At 42.0% G+C, this 22398-nt stretch overlaps 1 pseudogene; it reads left to right on the forward strand.

Moving 5' to 3' along the window:
* Nucleotides 1-2979: 2979 nt before the first annotated feature.
* On the forward strand, nucleotides 2980-3250 carry LOC143824041 (synaptonemal complex central element protein 3 pseudogene; annotated as a pseudogene).
* The last annotated feature ends 19148 nt before the right edge of the window (nucleotides 3251-22398 follow it).

Consider the following 22398-nt stretch of genomic DNA (forward strand, 5'->3'; position numbering starts at 1 on the left):
TCAAGAGGTCGGTCACAGCTCTGTTGCATCTCCCAGAGATGATTTCTTGCCCTGGATTCTTCAGTTACTGTCACTAGTTGCTGCAGTAAGGCATTAGTCGTTGAGTCATTTCGGCCTCAATAACTGCAGGGTTGCTTGCTGTTCCTTTTGCTGGAATGCTAATGCCTTTGTCCCTGGGTGGGATCGGTCCCTTGAAACCTCAGAAGACCTAGCCAATGGTCCTCTCTTTTCCTTCCCTTCCTCTTGCTCTGGCTTTTTATTCCCTTTTCCCCTGCCACATTCACTCCCTGTCTGTCTTAGTCTACAGCTGAGGGGACCTCCACTTTTGGGGAGCCAGGTTTCCCACCTGGGTCTCTGTCCCCCACTGCCTCTCACCAGGGCATCAGTGGGAAATTGGAGGGGTGGGGGGACTCAGCATCTCAGTGATACTCCACATAACTTGTGGAGTGAACCTGGATGTGACATCATCACATTTGTGTGGCACCCTAGGAACCACCCTAAATTCTATGTTTTAACCATTGGATACTGGGTGAATTCTAGAACATTGTCCTGATATGATGACATATCACACGTGTGTGAATTGAATGAACATTTTTTTTGAACTACCATTTGGAAAATGTAATTTGGTTCAGAGGAAGAAGAAGAGTTAGGTATTTCACAACTCAATGGAGTCCCAAAGTGACTTACAGACACCTTTCCCTTCCCTCCCCCTTAACAACCACCCTGTGAGGTAAGTGAGGAAGACAGAGCTCTAAGACAACTGATCTGCAAGAACAGTTCTACAAGAACTGTGACTGGGAAACCAAAACTGGTTCTCCAGATTAGTGTCTACTGCTCTTCAACCACTTCACCACGTTGGCTCATGCCTTCTCTCAAACAGTCAACATGTCCAGCAATGCACTGGGGCTTACACAATCCAATTCATCCAGTATATTTTGAGCATGCCTCAGCTGCACATTGTCTAGCCAAGGCACCATACTGACATACTGAATACTGCCAGTGCACAGATGCAAAATTACTTGAAACATTTCGTGTTTTAAATTGTGAACCATTCACAAAGGCAATCAAAGGAAGGTTTGGCTTAACATGAATGAGCATTGAAAATGAGAAGTTCAAGTTGGTTCACATTGTTTGGCAGCATTTATGTCCAGAAGAACAAGGTCTTCTTCAGCCTTGGCATTTGACTTTGTCCTTATCCTGGCACACGAGTGTTTTGTTGATTCAAGTTCCCACAAAAGATTTCTTACCTTGGCATTTTGTTGAAGACATATACAAAAGGCTAGGACAGAAATCATTTGGCCAGTGTGGCCGCCTCTCAGAAGACATAAATGTTTTATTTTAAGGCAGGAACCCATGTCCTTTGCAGAGCTGCTTAAATCAAACTGACAAAGGAGGCCAAAGACTGAGAAATCTGTCACAGTATATTTTCTCAAACTACAAATAATTTTCAGATGGAAGAAATATGAATTGTTACATTTGGAGTCATCTGTTGAGTGTCATATGTACACTTATCTTTTTTTCAGGGTTTGTGGGGGGGGGATTGAACAAAATTTATGTTGTCCATTCCCACATTAATCACCCCTCCCAGAATGCCACAATTGTGTTGTTTGTGTCTATAGATCTGGTGGGAATTCTCACCTTACTTGAATGAGCTATTTCCATTTCAGTCTTTTAAGGGAATGTAAAATTAATCTACACAATTTCACTTCTGCTGGGGATAAAAATTGCTTAGCTGTCAGGAAATTTATAGGGTTCTTTGAAATCATTCCGTAATTAAAATCTTGACATGGGATACCATGAAACTAGAACCAGGCTCCTTTTCCTGTCAATCCATATGAAGATATTTTTGAAAATACTTTTTAAAAGAATTACAGAGTTTGAAAAAAAGCCCTAACCACTGAGGAGTCTTCCGGTATAAACCCTACTGAAAGTAATGGGACTTCTGTGGAGAACACAAAGGGTTGTCATAAGGGCCAGGTTTGTGCCTTTAATTGCAGACTAATGAGGAGAAATTCAGGAGATAAAGTTTTGCTTGGCACTCAAAGAACATGATGGGGAAAACTTTGTTAAATTTCTGTGGCTCACCTCATATGTCAGAACAAATCTCTGGTTATCCGTGACAAGCACAAACCGGGTGAAATGCTGGGTTTGCATGTTCTCTTCCTTTTCTCCTCCTCTTTTGGTATTGAGATCCAAGATGGAAGCTTCCAAACGAAATCCAATTAGACGCGACATCCAAAATCAGGTACCTGAACTCACCAGGTTGAGATTCCTTTGGAGTTACTGGGATTCTCAACCAAGATTATACATGTATCTTTCTAAAGAGACGCAGGAACAGGGCAAATGGGTGGCCTTAATGAGAATAAGGTGCATTGGCCACACGCCTGAAAAAATGTGTGGCCCAAGAACACATTTGCCTGCAGTGCATTGGGGTGTATCAAGTGCTTAATTGTTTTGCAACCCCAAAGGTAGGGGGGAAGCCTCAGGAGATGTACATCACTTCTGATAGGCCATCTTTAATTGCTGCATATTACTCCCTGTAAATGAAAGCAAGCCTATCACTCATATTACAAGAGTAATTCTAAGCAGCCTTGGGTGAGTTAAGTATCATCCAGTCACCTTTGACTCATGGCAACCTTATAACTCAGTGTCCTCCAAAGGTCTTCTCATCCACACACTCATTCGGTCCTTGCAAACTGAGGGCCACGTCTTCCTTGACTGAGCTAATCTATCTCATGTTTGGTCTTTTTCTGATGCCTTCATCTTTCCCTACCATTATTATCATTGTAAGTGACCCTGGTCTTCTCATAACATGACCAGTGTATGATAGCTTCAGTTTAATCATTTTAGCTTCTGAGGAGAGTTCAGGCTTGAGCAAAATCCCACCCTCCTGGACCAATGAAACTCAATAAATTTAGAAGGGAGGATGCAGAGGAAGGGTGAGCAGAAGAAAGCCTGTCATGCCCTTCCCTGGCAAAGATGGCCAAATGGCAGCCCTGTGAAAGAAGTTATAATATAGTCAAAAAAGCTTGAGGAACTGAACAAAGAGTGCAGAAAGCTCCTAGAAGACACAGAAAAAACTGTGCAGATTACCCGGATGGCTTATGAGATGATGGTGATGAGCTCTAAACTAGATTTGGCGAGCTCAAAAAAATGACTTGAAGATGCCTTTCTCACCTGTAAGGAGGAAATGGAGCAAAATTGGCAAGAAATGCTGAAGGAAAGTAAAGATGTTGAACAAAAAAAATAAGTAGCATTTAAGCACCATGATGGAAGAACAAGCCTTGGAAGATTTGATCTGAATAAAGTACTTTTTGGTATTTCTAAAAGCCTTGGGAAATATATTTTCAAGAGAAAAGAATTCAATATGTTTAAAGGATTATAACTCCGTTTAGGATTGCGCTATGATTTGCATCCCAAGACTACCTGATTCTTCCACCTGAGCATGTGCTGTCTGCTTGGTTTCTATTTATACTGATTTGTATTTCTGTTAACGTATCCAACTGTCCACTTATACTCTTAGTTTTATAGAAAAAAAATTGTCCTAACTGTTTTCTGATTCTTTATGGGCAATTTATATGTACACTGTGAGTCATTTATATGCAGAATGTTGATTTATTAATGCAAACAGAAACTTGAAATTTTGCATAATTTCAGGTGAAAATTAAGTCCAAGGAAACTGAAACCGAACTAGACTCATTGGTTTGAATAGCCCGAAGAAGAAGAAGAAGAAGAAGAAGAAGAAGAAGAAGAAGAAGAAGAAGAAGAAGAAGAAGAAGAAGAAGAAGAAGAAGAAGAAGAAATGAAGATATGAGTGGTTGAAAGAATGCATGAAAGGTTCAAAAGCCCTTTTTTTGATTTCAAGTCACAGCCAATATATGGCAACCCCTTATGGTTTTCAAGGACATTTCATTCAGAGATGGAATACCATGGTATGCCTGTGTGCATAGCAACTGTAGACTACCTTGGTGATCTCCCCTCTGACTGACCCTTCTTAGCTTCCAAGATCTGATGAGTTTGGGCTAGCCTGACCCACCCAGGACAAGTGTTATTCTTTGGACAGAACAGATTAAATCTTAAAAAGAGTATTCAAACCTTGAAGATAGGAAGTCCGACTATACATCAAAATAAATTTGAGCAAGTGCAGAATACATATCCCTGATCACTGAGCATCTAGTCACTAATGATGGCTCTATGCTTCCCCCTTATTCTCTTCATTAGGAATAAAGGCTCTCAGACAGAAATGACCTTTATATTATTTCCCCCAAATTTAGCAGAGAGGATGGCCACTAATGATAGTTAAGTGACAGTCCAGCATTATGTCAGATGAATGACACAAGGTCTGGGTATGATTATATACTAAATAAGGAAAATGAGTGATTTGCCCTCTTAGAAATTCTTGGGATGGAAAGCCCTAATTCCTGTAAAAACCACACTGATAGTGCTCTATTTTGCTGGCCACTCACCACTAATGCATTTAGATGGCTTTTATGTTGGAGACGGCTTGCTTGCTGCCTTTTTCATGCTAAATACATTTTAGCAAGTTAAGTACAATAAATCCATCAGATTAAAATCAGGTATAGATGTGGAGATGAAAGAGAGAGAAAGAAAATCTTGCCCATCTGAAAAGCTAAATAAAAGACAGTAGCTTAGTAAAATGTGCAGTGCTGCAAAACACATTGTTTTGTAAATCCTGTTATTTATTTTCTTTATCATTCCCCCAGAAAACTAAACAATATGTTCTATTACATTGCCTCATTTTATACTGTTATCCTGCCTTCTCTATTTTGAGTTGTTTCTGTAGACTAGACATTGTTATGTAGAGACATGGACAGGTGGGTATAATCCCAGAATACTTCAGAATCCCAGAATAATTGTTATATTTATACACCTCTTTTCTTCCATCACAACAAACATACTGATAGGAAGAATCCCATCTGAGGAAGAGTCCCATCCAGGCATGGAAAAGATCTAGATATGCTCAAGTTTATTAAAGTTGCTACACACTCTGGAGAACATAGCATGATTCTCCTCCAGCCATGGGTGCAGCGAGCTTATGATTCTGAGACTCAAAGAGTATTGATTCAGTCCTCCTTGGGCTTTCACATAAGCTTCTTTTCTAGTCTTCCTTTTACATAAGAACCCAGCTGGATCAGATCAAAGGTTTATCTATTGTAGTTCTCAATGAACCATCATGAACAGCTGGAAAGTTTGTGGAAACTTCATACCTTGATCTACCATGAACTTCACTTTGTGGACCATGAACTGGCCAAAATGAACTTCACTTTGTGAGCCAGTTTGTGCCCATCCCTACTACTACCTTCCCTCTTTCATAGACCTGTTGCAAAGCAACTGCCCAGACTGAAGAAGAGTTGGTTCTTATATGCCGCTTTTCTCTACCCGAAGCGGCTTGTAATCACCTTCCCTTTCCTCTCCCCACAAGAGACACCCTGTGAGGTGGGTGAGGCTGACAGAGCCCTGATATTACTGCTGGGTCAGAACAGCTTTTATCAGTGCTGTGGCAAGCCCAAGGTCACCCAGTTGGCTGCATGTGGAGGAGGAGCGGGGAATCAAACCTGGCTTGCCAGATTAGAAGGTGCCGCTCCTAACCTGTATGGCAAGATGGCTGTTTATCATTTTAAAATGACAGATATGATCACACAGTTTCTTGCTCTCATCTAATGGGACCCTCCTATTTGACCCTGGACATACAAGTGCACATATAATCTCTCCATTCAGACAGGGGTAGAGCAAGGTAAAAATGCTGTCAAAGTCCAGCCTCTGTCCCTACCACATAATACACACATATATATCATTCTGGAAATGCTGGACATTCCTGCTATTGTCAGTTCAGTTAAGTCTGAGTGGGGCCTTTCTTTCATCTGGAGATTTAGAACCGCTATAGCTTACCTACGTGAATTCACAAACAAATCCCTGCTGCAGGATTGTCACTTCAATTGAAAGTCAAGGTATTAGATGGGCTTTCAGATTAATTGTCACACGGATAACAAACCCTGCTTTGTAAATCAACACTACTTCAGACTGAGACTGGCATCTCAGAGAAACATCCATAAGTAATGATTGGCTACTAAATATAGGATCTTACATATTATAACAAGACATTACAATGCATGCTTATTTATTAATGTTTGTTCAGCAGACTTCTTAATAATGAAAAACAATTGATTTTAATATTCAAGTAATTACTAATACACTATTTATAAAGATTCCATTAATTTAAAACTGGGCTTTAAAGGAAACTCAGATCTTTATTCATGAGGTTAAGGGACTACGATTTGGTATTTAAACTCCCACCAGGGTTTTTTCTTTAATACTTGATATTTTCTTATAATCAGCAATGGTGGCTAAAGGCATTTTAAAAATTCCAACATCCTTTTCTGAGAGATGCTCCTGTGCCTTTCATAGCTGTCGCATTTGGGCAGAGTCACTTACTGTCCCTGCAAGGTTTCCTGTCATCAGCAGAAATGATCCCTCTTTCCCTTTATGGGACTGCTCTCCTGAGAGCTGGTGCTAGGATACAGGTGGTGGAATATAACAGCAGGCTAACAATGCAGTCCTAGTAGGGTTCTGAGTAGACCTGACTGTTCTTCACAAGTGTGTTCCACTTCTCCTGGAAGTTGGTCTTCAAATGATGGCTCACAGAACTAAAATACCCCTCTTCACTTTGGACTTTCCATGTTCTTCTTTGATTTTCATAAGGGCTGAATTACATATTGAGAGGAATGGCGGCTTGGTATAGGCTGAACTTGGAAGCCAAGCATGGTGGCATTTGGATGGGAGACCACCGAGGAGGAAGACCCTGCAGAGGACAGCAATGCCCAGCCACCTCTGATTCTCATGTCTCTTGAAAGCTCTTCGCTCAGGTCACCATAATTGAGTTGCTACTTGACAGACCTAGGATTCTCTTATTGGTAAGTGAATTCCACTACAGTGTATCTTGCGGGAGAGGCAAAGGAGGCAGGCTAAAAACTGATGTTTGTTTTCTTGCATGCTTGTTTATTTTTGGTGAATTGGGTTAGGATTCCCCAGGCTCAGCATGCTTCCCTTGAAGACAATACAGCAGCAGCAGGGAAAGCCATGAACCTCTCCTGCCCTCCAGGTCAATTTTCCCAGCCCCCAATGGCCCCAGCAGGAAGTCCTTTGCAGAATTTTGGAACCATACATGCTTGGGATGCTCCACATGCAGCATTCATATAGCATTTCATATAGAGCTATATGAACAACTCTCCGCTGAGGCCATTTTGGCCCTGGGAAATGCTGTAGAAGGGGGGTGGGGTGGGAAATTCTCCTTCATTTAGCCTGCACTGCCAAGCAGAACAGGGTTCTTTATTTAGTGGGAGAAGGACGAAGGCACCTGGAAATATATCAGAGAGCAAGAGAGTACCACACCAGACATTATTGTGTGACTAGGGGCCAAGCCTGTTGCATTAAGGAATACAATGGGTGCTAGATTAGGTGGGTGGAGTGGAAGAACTCTGCAAATGGCCTCCCCCTACCCCTAGGTCCTGGAAAGGCTGCAACCCCCCCCCCCCCCCCCCCCGGGAAGGGAACTCACCAGCAGGGGCAGCTCTCATGCAGCAGGGATCTGCATCCTCTGAGCCTAAGAGGGAAGTGGAAGGAGGAGGGGGTGGTCAGAGGGTGGGGGACGGAAGGCAATTGGCTGGCTGTTGGACAGACAGGCAAGCCGGTTGGAGGAAGAGGCACTCAGGGGCAGGACAGCCACCCTGAGTGGGTGTTAGGCACTTAAGCCATGAGACCAGCTCCTCCTCCAAGGCCTTACCAGAAATACTAAGTGAAACAGATAGCTGTTATTCACAAATGGATTTGCCTGCACCGAGGCACGAATCTAGTTGCCAATGATGCCTTCATGACGGATTTGCATTTCTTTTAAAGCTGCTTCATTTCTTGTAGGCTGAATTCATATCTCAGGGACTGACTGTGTGTATTCCCCAGCCCCTCCTATGGCCAAGAAGTATTCTTACCCAACTTATCTTACAGTTCAAACCTCTGAGTCATCTCAGCCCTTACAGGATCGACTCCTATTCACAATGTTCTTGTGGGTGTCTTTGAGTTGGAAAAGGGGGCAGCGTTTTGCTGGATTTGCATGGCATTTCTGCAATATTGGCATCATTTACAGATTGACGAGTTGAGGGTGAACTGCCACAGTTTGTGCCTGTTGCCTCTTTCCAGCTGGGAGGAGGAACCTTCCCTAAACTTCCTGGCTTAACAATGCTAGCACAGGGATTATCTCCCAACAATTAAGACCCATTGAGGAAGCATTAGCCAACCACTCTGATTCATCACCGTGACAAAGGAACAAAGGAGTCAGCAGCTGCAGTGGATTGAAAAGACCCACACAAGGCCCTCTGTGTTAGAAATAATAAATCAGCAAAAAAAAGAAAAAAGAAAAATCTAACTCAAATTCAGATGCACTTCTTTTTGCAGAAACCGCCTGTTGAGAGGAAGAATTTCTCTTTCAGTGTGAATTTCTCCTCCTGGTTGAGTCACTGACCTGGCTGCCAATTTCTTTCTGGCATAACATATCAAATTGCCTATTGATGAATTCAATGGGAGTCGACCATTTAATTCCGTAGCGGCTCCTTGTGATAATTCAGACTGCAATCCTGAAAGTGCTTTCTTGGAAGTCCGGTTGAATGAAATGGAACTTCTGTCCAAGAAAACCTTCTTAGAATTGCTCTCTGTAGCTCCGTTCTTATTTCACGTGTTGCTAGTAGTTTCAGTTTGTTGCAACCATTTCATATTACTTGGGCACCAATAAGTGAATGACACTCAGCTCTCTCTTTCACTTCTGGCTAATCCCAGGGAAGCTGTCGAAAGCCAGAACGGGTGTCTACAGGCCATTTTGGATTGAATATGGGCCAGTAAACCAAAATTTAATCCTATCAACAGCTTCTAAGTAGTGGACCTGTCTTGGGACCTGTTCTTAATGGTGTTGCACTCCCCTTGAAGGACCAGCTCTGTGATTTGGGGGTGCTCTTGGACCTAGGCCCACTGATGGGTCTGTGGCCAGAAGTGTCTTTTACCAGCTGTAACATTTCCTCAGCAGGAAATATTTGGTCCCTTAATTATATTCAGGTTAGATTACCACAATGCATTGTATGTGGGGTATGCTTGAAAAAAAAATTGAAATCTTCAAATTGGGGCAGAATGCTGCAGACAGGATGTTGACTCCAGGCTTGGCCCATCTATACAGGCCCCCAGTCTATTTTGGAGTACAATTCAAGATGCTGATTTTGGCCTTAACATGTCTTTGGAACATCATTCCTGAAGGACAACTTGCTCTCTTATGAACTTACCTAGCCACCACCATGGTTATCTTCTGAGACCCAGCTTTGGGGGTCCCTGCTCTCTTTTGGCAGGTTGCAACCTAGGAGTGGACCTTCTCGGTTGAGGCCCCAAAATTCTGGAACTTTCTCCCCAGAGAGTCTCACCTATTTCCCTTCTGTTGACATCTTCTGCTGATGTGTCCATTAGAGATGTGTCCATTTTGCTTGTTGTTTTCTCCATGAAGCCAACTTTTTGCCCTGTGTTTTACTTGCCTGATTGGTTTTAATGTTTGTGTGTGTGTGAACTTGCCGTTCACTTGCTGTTTTTCTGCTTCCTGAATGGGCTTGCAAAATACGAGGCATACGGAAGACTTCTCGGGGGTACCATAACTTTGGGCGTGATTTGAATTTGGCTTGGCAAGTCACCAGCTGGATGGATCTGATGTCAGTTCTAACACCATTTTTTTCCTAATCCCATCCAGACAAATTGAGCCTGTCAGTCTAAATGCTGAAATGGAGTGGCTTCTTTTCTCTTTCTTGTTTCCCCCCTCATTTCCCCCCCACTAAAAAAAAAGTTATAACACAAGCATCTGCATCCACCAGTCAAACTTATCATCAATGGTGCTGTCAGCTATGCCTATAAAGATGGTACCCTGAGGCACTCGGTTTGATATTACAGATAACGTCTCTGTGCTACATGTGGAATCGGAAAAAGAAAAGGAAGTTTCAAAGTGTTTGTTCTTCAGCCAGCTCTGGCGTGTGTGCGTGTGTGTATGTGTCTGTTTGTTAGAAAGTTGTGTGTATTTATGGAACCTTATTGTATGGAGCTGATTGCTCAGAGCTTTTTGCTGAGAAGAGATTAGGAAATTATATTTCCCTTGAACACAGAACTCCCAGAGTCCTAAACAGAAGATTAGTTCTTTATTTTCTCCCAGAAGTGTCCTTCCTTGAACAGAATCTTCTTCATGTAATTTTCTCCTTCCCACTTTTTTTTTTACCTCATGAGATGATATTTAGGGAGGAAAGAGAGGATAGCACCCTTTGGTGAGTAGCACCTGTTCTCTGCACAGACTCTGTTAAACATTGCTTAAGGATTTACAAGGCTCATCTGTTTCCTTACTTAGCCCTGCCATTTATATGCAAAACTCGTTCTTTGTTATGTTTTGAATTTTCTCAAGACAGTTCCTCTGCAGAGAACCACATGCTGAAGTGGAACAAAGCTCTTGCTGGGGTAAATGCAAGCCTCTCCTGTATTAAGGACAACTGTTTAGATGTTGGTTTTGGAGGTGGGGAAAAAAGAGGTCTGTTTTTCAGGCATGTCAATTTATATTTCAATCTCTAAGAACAGCTGTGTAATGGAACAGCACTACCTAGGGATGCTGAGGAAAGGTACGGGTTCCAAGGTTTGGCAAGGACTTTGAAACTTCACAATACACAAAGAAAGTTGAGACAGGTAAAAAAACACACACACAACACACACATATTTATTGAAGTTCCATTGAGGCTGGATAACACTGAGATGATCAAGGCTCAGCACATTACAGGATGGACCGGACTTACTCACCTCTTTTCCCATTGAGAAACCCCTGAAACATTCCTCAGGCTTTGAGAAACCGCAGAAGTGGCAGGATCAGGAAGGAAGAGCGGCCGCCATTAAGGGCTGCTGCTGATTGATGATGTGGCCGGGCCGCCAAAGAAAGGCACAACAACCCCAGGAGCATGATGAGCATTACCTGTTACCTGCAGAGCATTAATTGTTGTGAAAGAGTAGTTTGAACCTGGCTTTTCCCTCATCTCAGCCAGACTAACTCTCCAACTTTTTTGTCCAGTGCAAAATGTCCATACGCGGTTGTTTTGAAACTTAATGAAATATGTTTCACCTCCAGGTTTTTTTTTGGGGGGGGAGGGGGCACATGATGACGTTTGTGTTGCTGAGAAATTAATTTAGCAGATCAATTTGAAACAGCAGGCCTAATCTTCTGACTTCCGCTCTGTCTTGGAGACTAATCCAGTGACGGCAATCCAGAAACCAAATTATGATCCTTGGTTTAAAGCAGGCATTGGACCATATTTTCCTCCGCCTGCTCAGTAATCCCTTTGCTCATGTAGCCCTTCAAATGACATTTTTGACACCATAATCTTTGCTCAGCGGACTGACCCCTTTATGTTTTGAGCAGTCAGATTCAAATGAGCTCCATATTGACTGTATCATTGCAAAGATTTCCAGGAAGGAGATGTATAGGCATTAGTCAGATGAGAAGTGACAACCTGCATCCTGTATCTAAATAGGATGAAACTTTTCTTTAACTCAGTGCCTACATATCAGGTGCTAAAATCGAAATGTCAGGAAACGTTACATTATGCTAACTCCCAGAGCTTAGATTCAGTGAACAAGCAAAATACTAATATTTGCCAACCCTTTCAGATGGTGCCCTTTGCTGTTTAATAGATGCTAATTTTTTAAAAAAAAAAACCTTAGTGAAATGTGTTTAAACTCAAAATGAGTCATAGCTTCTGCAGCATTCTGCTAATCTGAATCTTCAAAAGTTAATTGAAGGTTTTTTTTAATGAAATAAAAGGATATAAAATTTAGGATGTTTTGAAAACTAGGTTTCTGGTTGCTTTCTACTTTGGGTGTCATTTGTAAATTGGCTTTTCTGGTCTAAAATCTGCAATTACTGCATGATCCGGGAGTGCAAGCTGGAATAGTCCAGGACGGGTGGACAATAAATTTAAATATAAATAAAATTAGAGAATTAACCCAGCCAACTGAGAGGTATTGTAAAAAATCCTAGATGTTATTGAAGCTAATCTACAAGGTACGAAGGTTTGCCATGAAGAGATGTCCTAGTAAACACCCTTGTTTTTTTTATGCTAACTTCTTAAAAGGGAAAAAATGCCAGGGGAATGTTGCATTATTAAGAGATGCCATTTCCCTCAATAGTCACTAATGTCCTGGCACATCTCAGAACTTTCTGCTTGAAGTCAATGATCACAACTAGACGTTTCTGAAGGTCCCTCCAGGCTGACATGCACTTTTGAGGGAATTAGACACAGCTTTGTTTGAACGTGTCCTAAATTCCTTTAATTTTAGTGACAGATAAATTGTCATGGAAGATGTGAAGTCAATGCTGCCCCCATTACCTGTGATAGATTCTGTCAGTAATATCAAATCTTAATTCAAAGTAAATTCATTGCTCCATCTCTCCCACCCTTACTCCCCTTTTCATCATTCCCTCCCTCTCACTGTCCCTTTTTCTCTCTTTAAAGATACCTTGATCTGTAGCATTGTTGCAGAAGATAATAGGACCAGCATCAAAGGACATAAATGCCCTTTGTATATGCAAAGGGAATTTGCACTGGTATATATCTCCTACCACCTGGCAAGCAGATATCAATCTGATACAAAATCATTAAAAAATAGACTGGTTTTCTCCAGATTATCCACCAGGGTAAGGCAGGCAGGCTGGACAGTGGCAAATGTCTCTCTCTCCCTTTGCAGGGATTGCTCTCTTGTACAGATGCAAAAAAATGTTGTCTATTCCACCATTTATAGATCTCATCACATCCATTGGGTCATGAACTTTCTGTGGGCAGACTTTAAATATGCATAAAGGGGCAAAGCACCAGAAAGAAAAAAAGAGCTTTACAAAGATGTGCAACAACTTTGCAAGTAAGAGAGGGGAGAAAGAGTCCTAACTGTCTAACTGAAAAACTGTAGTTCTTCACCTGGAGGCAAATAGGGAAGAAGGATGCTCAAAGGAGCAGGAAGTCTCCAATCAGGAGGAAATTATTTGAAAAATGCTTGGTAGTTCCTGATCAAAATATGCTAACTACACATTTCCAGCAATGCCCCCTGTAGGATATTCTTCATATATGTTGCTGAATCATGCACAGAGATCTTGCATCTTCTAACACGTTCAGTGTACTTGAGCAACCTTTTGCAGCTGGAATTTGCTGTACAAAATATCAACAACTGCTGAAGTGGATCAAAAGTGGATTGGAAGAATCTGTGTTACTAAGCATACCACTGCAGTGCCTTCCAGCTCAAACTAGAAGTTTATTTTTTCCACCAAGAGTCATTTCTAAGACCCCTTTCCCTCAGTTGCCAAGCTCCCCAAGAGTTGGTGATATAATGCCACCAGGCAGCAGACTCATTGTTTACAAAACAAAAGGTACAATCCTTTATCTTGTACCTTGATGCAGAGGGGGCAAAAGTTGGTTGGCCCAATCTTAACGTAAAGATCCCAAATTATATCTAAAAACTCTGGGTAATGTTCCAGAAGTCGTGGGCAGAGACAAGCCCTCCCTCTTTCGAGGATCCAGTATGCAATCTCATAGACACTTTTCTAATAGGTGCTCCATCAATAAGAAGGTTGCAATCATTCATTTCCTTACATGACACTGCATCACTACGGCACTGTTTATGACCTGATCCAACCGACCATGACCCTGGGGAAGAACTGATTCCATGCCAATCCCTAAGCAGTTTAGGTGACAGAAGGAGATGAAACAGTAACATCACCTTGACAGTCCAGCTTCAACGTTGTTTGGCAGCTTCTCAAGTCAGATGGCAGCCAGGTGAGGCGAGGCGAGGCGAGGCTCAGTTTGCGAGTGATGGTGCCTGTCAAACATGGTCTGTTCATCTGCCAAACCTGCTCACTGCAAAGGCTGAAGTATCCCTGAGCACATCCCAGAGGACTGAAATGTACTTTTGTCAAATAATTTTGGAGATGTTTGCTTGCAAGAAAATGTTAAAAGACCTTGCTATTGCTCTGTTAGACCCATTATGCACGGGGGTTTTAGCGCACATTCGGGGTGGAATGGCGGCAACTAAAATCACCGATAACGCACGGTGCCGGCTGCAACCGGCTGCAGCTTCGGTGCATGCCGCCAAAAAAGCCGCGTTCACGAAACGCGGAAGAAAGCACAGCTTCCGGGTGACCAGGGCGCAACCAGAAGCGGCGCCCGGATCGCCGCGTGCATAATCGGTTATTCTGGATTTTGCCGCCGTCGCACCCCGCCCTGTGCATAACCGGTGTGCATTGCGTCTTCCACCTCCGCGTTTTCCTTGTGACCCGAAATCGCCGTTTCGGCGGCCGTGCATAATGGGCCTTAGTGGCAGCAAGGATGATCCAGGTAAGTAAATGGCGTGCTAATCTTGGTCTTTCTGAGGTTTGGTGCTTAGTTGAAGGTTAGAAAGAAAAAAAAAACAGCCCATCAAAATGACCAAGCTTAGGTGAGGACAAGCCAAAGGCATCGAAATGGATCTGGTCTGGGGGTGTAGAGAGTATATAAACCAGACCCACCCATTGGCAAGCCATTTAAAAATCACTTGTTCTATGCTTATTGATCACTGACCATTTCAAAATATTGCTACTGTTAGAAGATGCCTCTTTCCATCTCCCTCCATATGAAAACCTGAGATTTACAGGTTCATTCCCCCCCACCCCCACTGTTGTGAACCCAGCTACCTAACTGAATAATGTAGAATATCCAGTGCATTTTTCAACAAAATATATATTAATGAACAATGCAATTAGTACATAGACTAGACTTTCTCGAGCAGAGTTTCATGAAACCCTGGGGTTTCTTGACAGCCCTGGGAAGGTTTCCTGAACGTGTGGGAGTGAATTAATTTTATATATGTATTAAATGGGATAAACATTTATTAGGTGATCTGACCATATATGATGTTGACCTCCCCCCCCCCTTCCAAAATGGTGAAGGATGGTCCTGGACAAGGTGGAAACAGGACGGGACCCTGATGGGTGTGTATGCTTCCCAAGCACATTCTGCACAATCAGACCACTTCTGGGGGTTCTCAAAGCCTGAAGAAAGTTTCAGAGGTTTCTCAATGGTGTAAACAAAAAAAGTTGAGAAAGATAACTATGAACCATCAGCATGGTTCTAACAAGCCAATCAGAATACACACAATAGATGATGCATTAATAAACAATCCGGGAGAGGATAACAGAATATTAACACAGTGACCACAGTTAACCAGCTAAATGGCAAAAGCAGCTGTCTTATCTTCTAACAGCAAAACAGTGTTCAAGGAACATTCTTGCCCAACGTGCATTTCACCTGACATCATTCTTCTTCAAGGGGCAAAACAATGCTGTAAATCTCTATAAGTCAATCAATAATAAAAAAGACTTCTAATGTTGTTGAAACATACCACTAATAAATCTTGAAGAACATGATCAGTTTTTCTAAGTTAAAGAGGAAAAAATGGCTTTTTTTTTGATGGAAAGAATACCAAAATCTCTCAGACCTTCCCCCAAAAGCTTCCAGGCTCCGCCTGAACGTTGGCAACACAATTCAGGAGAGAAAAGTATCCCAAGTAATTCTGCACTCCGTGGGTGAAATCTCCTGAATTCCAAGAGATCTAAGCCTATAGATATAATTGTATTATTTTTTTTTATTTGAAGCAAGAGATCTAAGCCTATATGCTTGTATTATTGTTTGATTTGAAAAATAAACAGGGAGAATTGAAGAAGGGGGAGAGCAATAATGCCCATGACACATTTCTAATATGTAACAATGATTCTGCTCTGCCTTACACTGGCTAATTTCACACATATTGGATAATGCACTTTCAATGCACTTTGGCAATTGTTTGCAAGCAGATTTTCCTGTCTTGCACACTTGCTGTCCATCTTAAAAAATAACCTTGATGCTAACACAGAGTGACACACAAATGCTTCCATTCACCCTTGATCCAATTATAGGAACATTTCTCAGAAATGTAGGGTTTCACTTGCAATAGAACCTGTACGGTTATAATTTCTGCGATGTTATGCTTGCCTTTGAAGCAGATACCCAACCAAAGAGTTCTTTCTCTTCTTTGCTTGTCTCAGATGGTAGAGCAGAAGACAGATGAAGCTCACGCGTGGGGTACAATCTGCTCTGCAAGCTTCCATTGTGGGGATTGCTGTGTAGGTTTTCTCCTTGAACATCCACATGTGTCAGGACAGCCCCGTTCTCACCACTTCAGGCAAATTATGATTGACAGATTTCACTCAGCTTTATCTCAGCCTGGTGAAAGCGCTGCATCCAAAGAGACTTTCTTTAATATATTTGTCCCAAAGAAAACAAAGCAAACAAGAGTTTTATAGAGATTGAAATATGGAAAGTATAGATTGCTATACACAGGCAAACAGTGACAAACTACCTCTGTGAACTTATTATGCCTTCAAAACTCTGTGGGGCACCCTAAATTCTCTGTAGGTTCAATCATTCAATCAATCAATCCAACCTTTATTGGGAATCTTTGAAAAGAGCACAATGCAGGATTATGTGGTGGATAGTATCAGGGGTGTTCAAACCACAATGAGAATATTTTGGAGCATATGTTGGAGGGGGAAACACTTAAACAGGCCAACCTGTAAGATCTGTGATGGCAAGATTATAAAAAGGCATTCCGTTTTGTTTTTGTAAGCCCAGTTTGGTAGAGGAACATACAAAAGGCAAGAGGGGACTTAAAAAAAAAAAGAAAAAACCTTGGTCCATGCATCTGATGATGATGATGAAGAAGAAGAAGTTTCCTATAGACTGTGGTCATGTCTGTCCAGTATTTATTGTGACATGAACTGGCTGCTATGAATGGGGACAACCTGAAATGACAAAAATATAAACTCTGTCCATGAGAATAAAGGGAATTCTTTCCACCTTTCCCTTTCTATTTCTTAAAGGGGAGGGAAATTTCCCATAGCCAGTTTGTTTTTGTTTTTTTGTTTTTTGCAAAATGTTTTCACACACTGCATGATGGATATTGAAATGTATACATTCCAACATTAAGGAAATGATAAGAGACTTAAGAATAGATATAACTGTGGGGAGAGATATCTTCTTAAATTCTTTAGTCATTCAAGTGTGAAACGGTATAATATCTTAAAAGGACACATTTGGAAGCATGAAAGACAAGTGCAGTGAAGCCTGAGCTTATAAATTCCCTGCTTTTTCCAACCTTTTAAAGCTGTAAATAGATTTTTTTTTAACCTCTCCGTGGCAATTCTAAAGCTGTGATACAGCTGAAGTATTTTGCCTCTGTTACAAACTTGGACTAAGGACAGTGAAACTAAACTATTTAATTTGATTAGAGACAGCATCTTTCCTGTCCTGTCCTGTCCTGTCCTGTCCGGTGACTTTGAGTTTAATTGTTTGCTATTCTCAGCCTGAAGTCTGGCAAAGCAGTTCTCATTAAAGAGGCTAATGGTCCAAGCTAAAGTCTTTCCAATATATTAAATTTAACCAGTACTAAGATTGTGTTTTGTCTCAGGACAACAAGTGTGGGCTGAGGATCCAGCTCAAGACTACAGATCTGTAAAACCACCGTCTTGCCCGAATTTGTTTGCAATTATGGCAAATAAAATAGCCATATTCTTTCTTGCCCATTGATGGACTGCCTAATGGTGCAATCATAATATGTTACACCATTCTGGACCCTTTTGATTTCAGTTGGGTCTGCTTTGGACTTTTCTGTAAAAGAATTTTCTGACTCAGGGATAAACTAAATGTATGTGTATGCACAAGAGTATGTGCACATGAACACACACACAGAATGTCTTTTTTTAAAAAAAAACAGAGGATTTGGGAGGGTCTTCTACATTCTATGCACGCAAGTCCCCTTTTTGCCAGGGCGATTAAGCATCTCTATCAGTGATGCAGAAGAGCTTTGGGAAGATTTTGAAATGAAGCCCCACCCCTTAGTGTGGAAAAGGAAGGCACTTCTTAAGGACTGAGCCAAACGCTGTTTGAATATAAGTCCAACTTGCTAACGAGCTTCCCTTACCCTTGCTGCAGAATTTGTGATTAGCAGCAGAGATGGTGACATCTGAGCAAATAAGCAGTTTGCTCCTGGTAGTAGCTTCCCTTTTGGTTTCAGGCAGAGATGCAAGGACAAAGGACCTTCTGCTGCTTGATGATGCTGGTTTAGAAATTCTTAACTCATTTCCTCAAGTGAGCTTTGAAGTCTTGGCTTGGCTTTGAAGTCTTCTTTCTAGTTAGGCTCTCCCTTGGCTGTCCTTGATAGTGATGAATAAAGTGTTACTTCAGAAGCTAGTGATGTTTCTTGGGTCTGAAGGCACTGAAACCCAGACATTGAGGTGCCTTTCCAGGAAAATCCCACTACATCTAACCTTCTTCAGTCTTCCTCTCAGATTCATTGCTATAATACATATTTTTCCCCCAAACATCTCTTCTTCTTATATCTACTTATGTCCTCCTTGGCCCACAGTTGCTTTCACTTTATCTTGGCCCCAACCATTGGCCTGGTTGAAGAGCACCACTTTGCAGGCTTTGCAGGACTTTGTCAGCTCTGTCAGGGCCTAGATCACCTCCGGTAGCTCATGCCACCGGGCAGGAGCTAGGGCTGAGAAAGCTCTGGCTCTGGTCGAGACCAGCCACTTTTCTTTGGGGACAGGGATCACCAGCAGATTTGTATTTGCAGACTGTAGCATTCTCTGGGGAACGAACTGGGAGAGGTGGTCCCGTAGGTACCTGTTCCAGAAAGCACCTTTTATGTTTATTGGCCAATTGCTTGTGTAAAATAGCGAAGAGTGAATATTCTTCACAACTGTGAGTAGAGGGCAGCTATTAATCTTCTGGGTTCCTACAAGGGTCACAGGCCTTACAATTCAGATTATTTGAGAAAAAAACAGCCATTACTTTATATGCTGTAGAATAAATAGCTGGATATTATGGTACCCATAAAATCTTGGCTATCTTAACAAATGAATAACAAGCTATAATAATATGTGATAATTCCAACACCAAGTTGGATAAAATGGTTTCATTCATCAGTGAACCATTATTTCTGCCATCGAGAAAGGGGGAAAAAAACCCCAACACAGAATAATGAGGCAAATTATATTTCCCAGAGCACTTGAACTGGGAAGAGTTGGAAATGCTCTACAGAGAGGAGAATAATTTCAAGAGGTTAGACTAAGAAAAAGAATCTATTGCCTCGTGGCCATTTCCTTTGCCGTGAAATTAGCGTCTTCTATCATTTTCGCAAGGCATTTTCGAGGGTCCTGATAAGAAAGAGATCAGTCAAACTTGGCCTTCATTACCAATGTACGCCGCATAACAGCATCTTTGGTAACTCATATTTAGCACACAGACAGATGGAAGCATCGAAGCATGGTATTAATCAAAGAGAGCTTTAGAAAAAGGCAGGAACATACGGGAATCCTGGGTGGCACACATACCTGAGTATGAATTACCAATCTGGTTGGAGATTTAAGAATCCCTTTGGTGTTCTCCGGAACATAATCTATAGTCTAAAACGGTGAGAGGGATTTGAAAACGTCTTGCTCCATTGATACAATGTATGCATATTTTTTTTCAAGGAATACATCATCCATTGGATTCTGTGAATAGGAGACTGCTTACATCATCAGAAATATACCTTTTCAAAATCAGAATGGTTGATTCCATAAAAGGAAAGGTGCTTTTGTATCCAATTCCTAGTCTGGATCCATCCAGATAGTTGACTCACTAATAGACATTCCCCAAAGCAATGAGTCTATTTCCCTGCAGCAGATTCTTGGGAGAGTTCATGTTGGGTCTCACTACGGCACAAGAACAAATCACTCCTGCAGCTTTCGGACTCAGAAAGAGCACTTGCTTGCCAGTATTACAGCTTATGTTGCATTTCTCATTCCTGCTGTTCAACCAGCAACTCCTGGCCACCCTATTTCTGGCTTCCTCACATCCAACTTACCTATGTAATACAGGCCATTTTCAAAGTTATTTATGCATTATGTTTTTAAAAACTTGAGTAGAAGAGTGTCAGATGGCACTCCAGCTGTTGCACACTTCTACTGACAGGTAGGCACTCACAAGCACTTGTGGGAGGCATCTTATTTTCCCCATTGCCACTATTTCCTCTTTCTCTTTCCTGAAAGCATCCAAGCTTCTCCCCTTTTACTGATTTCTTCTCTCCATCCCACCCAACTGCCAGCCTACATTTACCTGACCATTTGTCTTCCATTGTCTTCAGTTTTCCCTCTCCCCCAAAGCAGCTACTAGGAAAGACATGGCCCATTGTGTGATGCCAGCCAATGGACCAGAATCACAGAATCAAAGAATCATAGAGTTGGAAAGGGTCATACAGGCCATCTAGTCCAAAACCCTGCTCAACGCAGGATCAGCCCAAAGCATCCTAAAGCATCCAAGAAAAGTGTGTATTCAACCTTTGCTTGAAGACTGCCAGTGAGGGGGAACTCACCACCTCCTTAGGCAGCCTATTCCACTGCTGAACTACTCTGCTGAATTTTTTTTTCCTGATATCTAGCCTATATCATTGTAGTTTTGTAGTTTTAACCCATTACTGCACGTACTTTCCTCTGCAGCCAACGGAAACAGCATCCTGCCCTCCTCCAAGTGACAACCTTTCAAATACTTAAAGAGGGCTATCATGTCCCCTCTCAACCTCCTTTTCTCCATGCTGAACATTCCCAAGTCCCTCAACCTATCTTCATAGGCCCACTTACATGGCAGGGAGCCCTGAAGGACTTGTGGTGATCAGGATACTTTCCTGTCTATGTTACTGACACTATTTCTTTTCTCTCCATCCTGGCAACCCCCACATTATCTTCCTTTTTCTTACTTCATTTTCTCTTCAGCCATTCACCAACCTACATCTGACCCCTTCTCTCTGCCTCAAGGGCACTACAACCCTTCCAATCACCCACCTGGCAGTTTAACCCCAGTGCCAGCACCACCATCTTATCTGGGTTCCCGGTGGCTGTTCCCCCTCCACGCAACAACACTGTCAATTCTCCCATTCACTGCCTGCCTGTCAGCTTCCTCCTCAGCACAAAAAAATAAGCATAAAAGAGCTAATAGAGCAGCTCAATTCAGTTGGTGAGTGGTGGTGAACATACTCTGGATGTCCCTCCTTTTTTGCAAAGTGATATTTTCCTATGATGGGTTAGGGTTTCTTTTGACATCCCAGAACCCTGATATAATTGAACCAGTAGCAAAGTTTTTACATCTTGCCATGAGAAATCATGAATGTATTATGTCTCAAGCATGATCTTTGCCTTTGTTCTCACTAGCAGTGGATCCTTTTGCACTTTCCCTTCTTATATTGTACTTTTATATGCTATTAAAGGCTTGTTGTTGTTTTTGCTCTGATGGGGGACACAAACATTAATGTCTGCTTCCCATCATCAATGAAATTGGCCAGGCAAATGTTTATTTCTTGATCCTGCCACTCTAATAAGCTGGGCGTTAAAGTTCAATAAATGACCCCGCCCTTCTGCTCAGTGAATCTCATTCCTCCTGAGCACTTAGGGTAAAAGAGGATCTAACCCAAAGATTTTTTTAAAAAAATCATTGCAGCTATATGCACATTTGCATAGAAAAGCAAGTTTGATGGGGAAACTGAATTAAAAAAAACACACATATATTTGTGCCTCTGTGTGGGTGCGACAAACCTCTGTCCAAATAACCTAACCTAATAAATAACCCATCATTTTATTTTTGAAAGAGAGAAGGAGACAAATTAATGAAAAGAGCCTGATGACGAAAAACCTTTGAAGCACAACAAAAGGAGCCATGGTTAAAATTTTAACAAGTTGGAATCATTAGCTAAACAAATGCTGACAGGCCGGTGCTGCATTTCAAGTCACACATGCTCAGAACAAAGGCTCGACGAGTGAGACACTTTTAATAGGTCCCTCTGCATACGACTAATTTTTCCCAAACAGACATTTCCCACCACCCCCTCTGTACTGTAGAGTCGAAAATGCCACTTTCCATTAATCCTTGTCACCGATATGAATTGTCGAAAGCTCCGGCTCGGAGAGGAGGAGACAAACCCCGCAATTGTCGTTGCAGATGTCGGAGACGAAGACACGGTCTCAGCGCGATGCCAAGTCCTGCGATCCATTCATCTGCGGTTTCCTTTTCAATCCAAAGCAGCCTTGGCAGTCAGATGGTGGTGGGAAGTTCTATCGTGTCCCAGCTGACTCATGGCAACCCTGGAGGGTTGTCAAGGCAAGAGGTGTTCAGAGGTTGTTTGATATTGCCTTTGATGTTCCTTGGAAGTCCTTGAAAGTCCCCTATCCAAATACCA

Source organism: Paroedura picta, chromosome 14 (genome assembly GCF_049243985.1).
Source record: "Paroedura picta isolate Pp20150507F chromosome 14, Ppicta_v3.0, whole genome shotgun sequence".
Taxonomy (NCBI): domain Eukaryota; kingdom Metazoa; phylum Chordata; class Lepidosauria; order Squamata; family Gekkonidae; genus Paroedura; species Paroedura picta.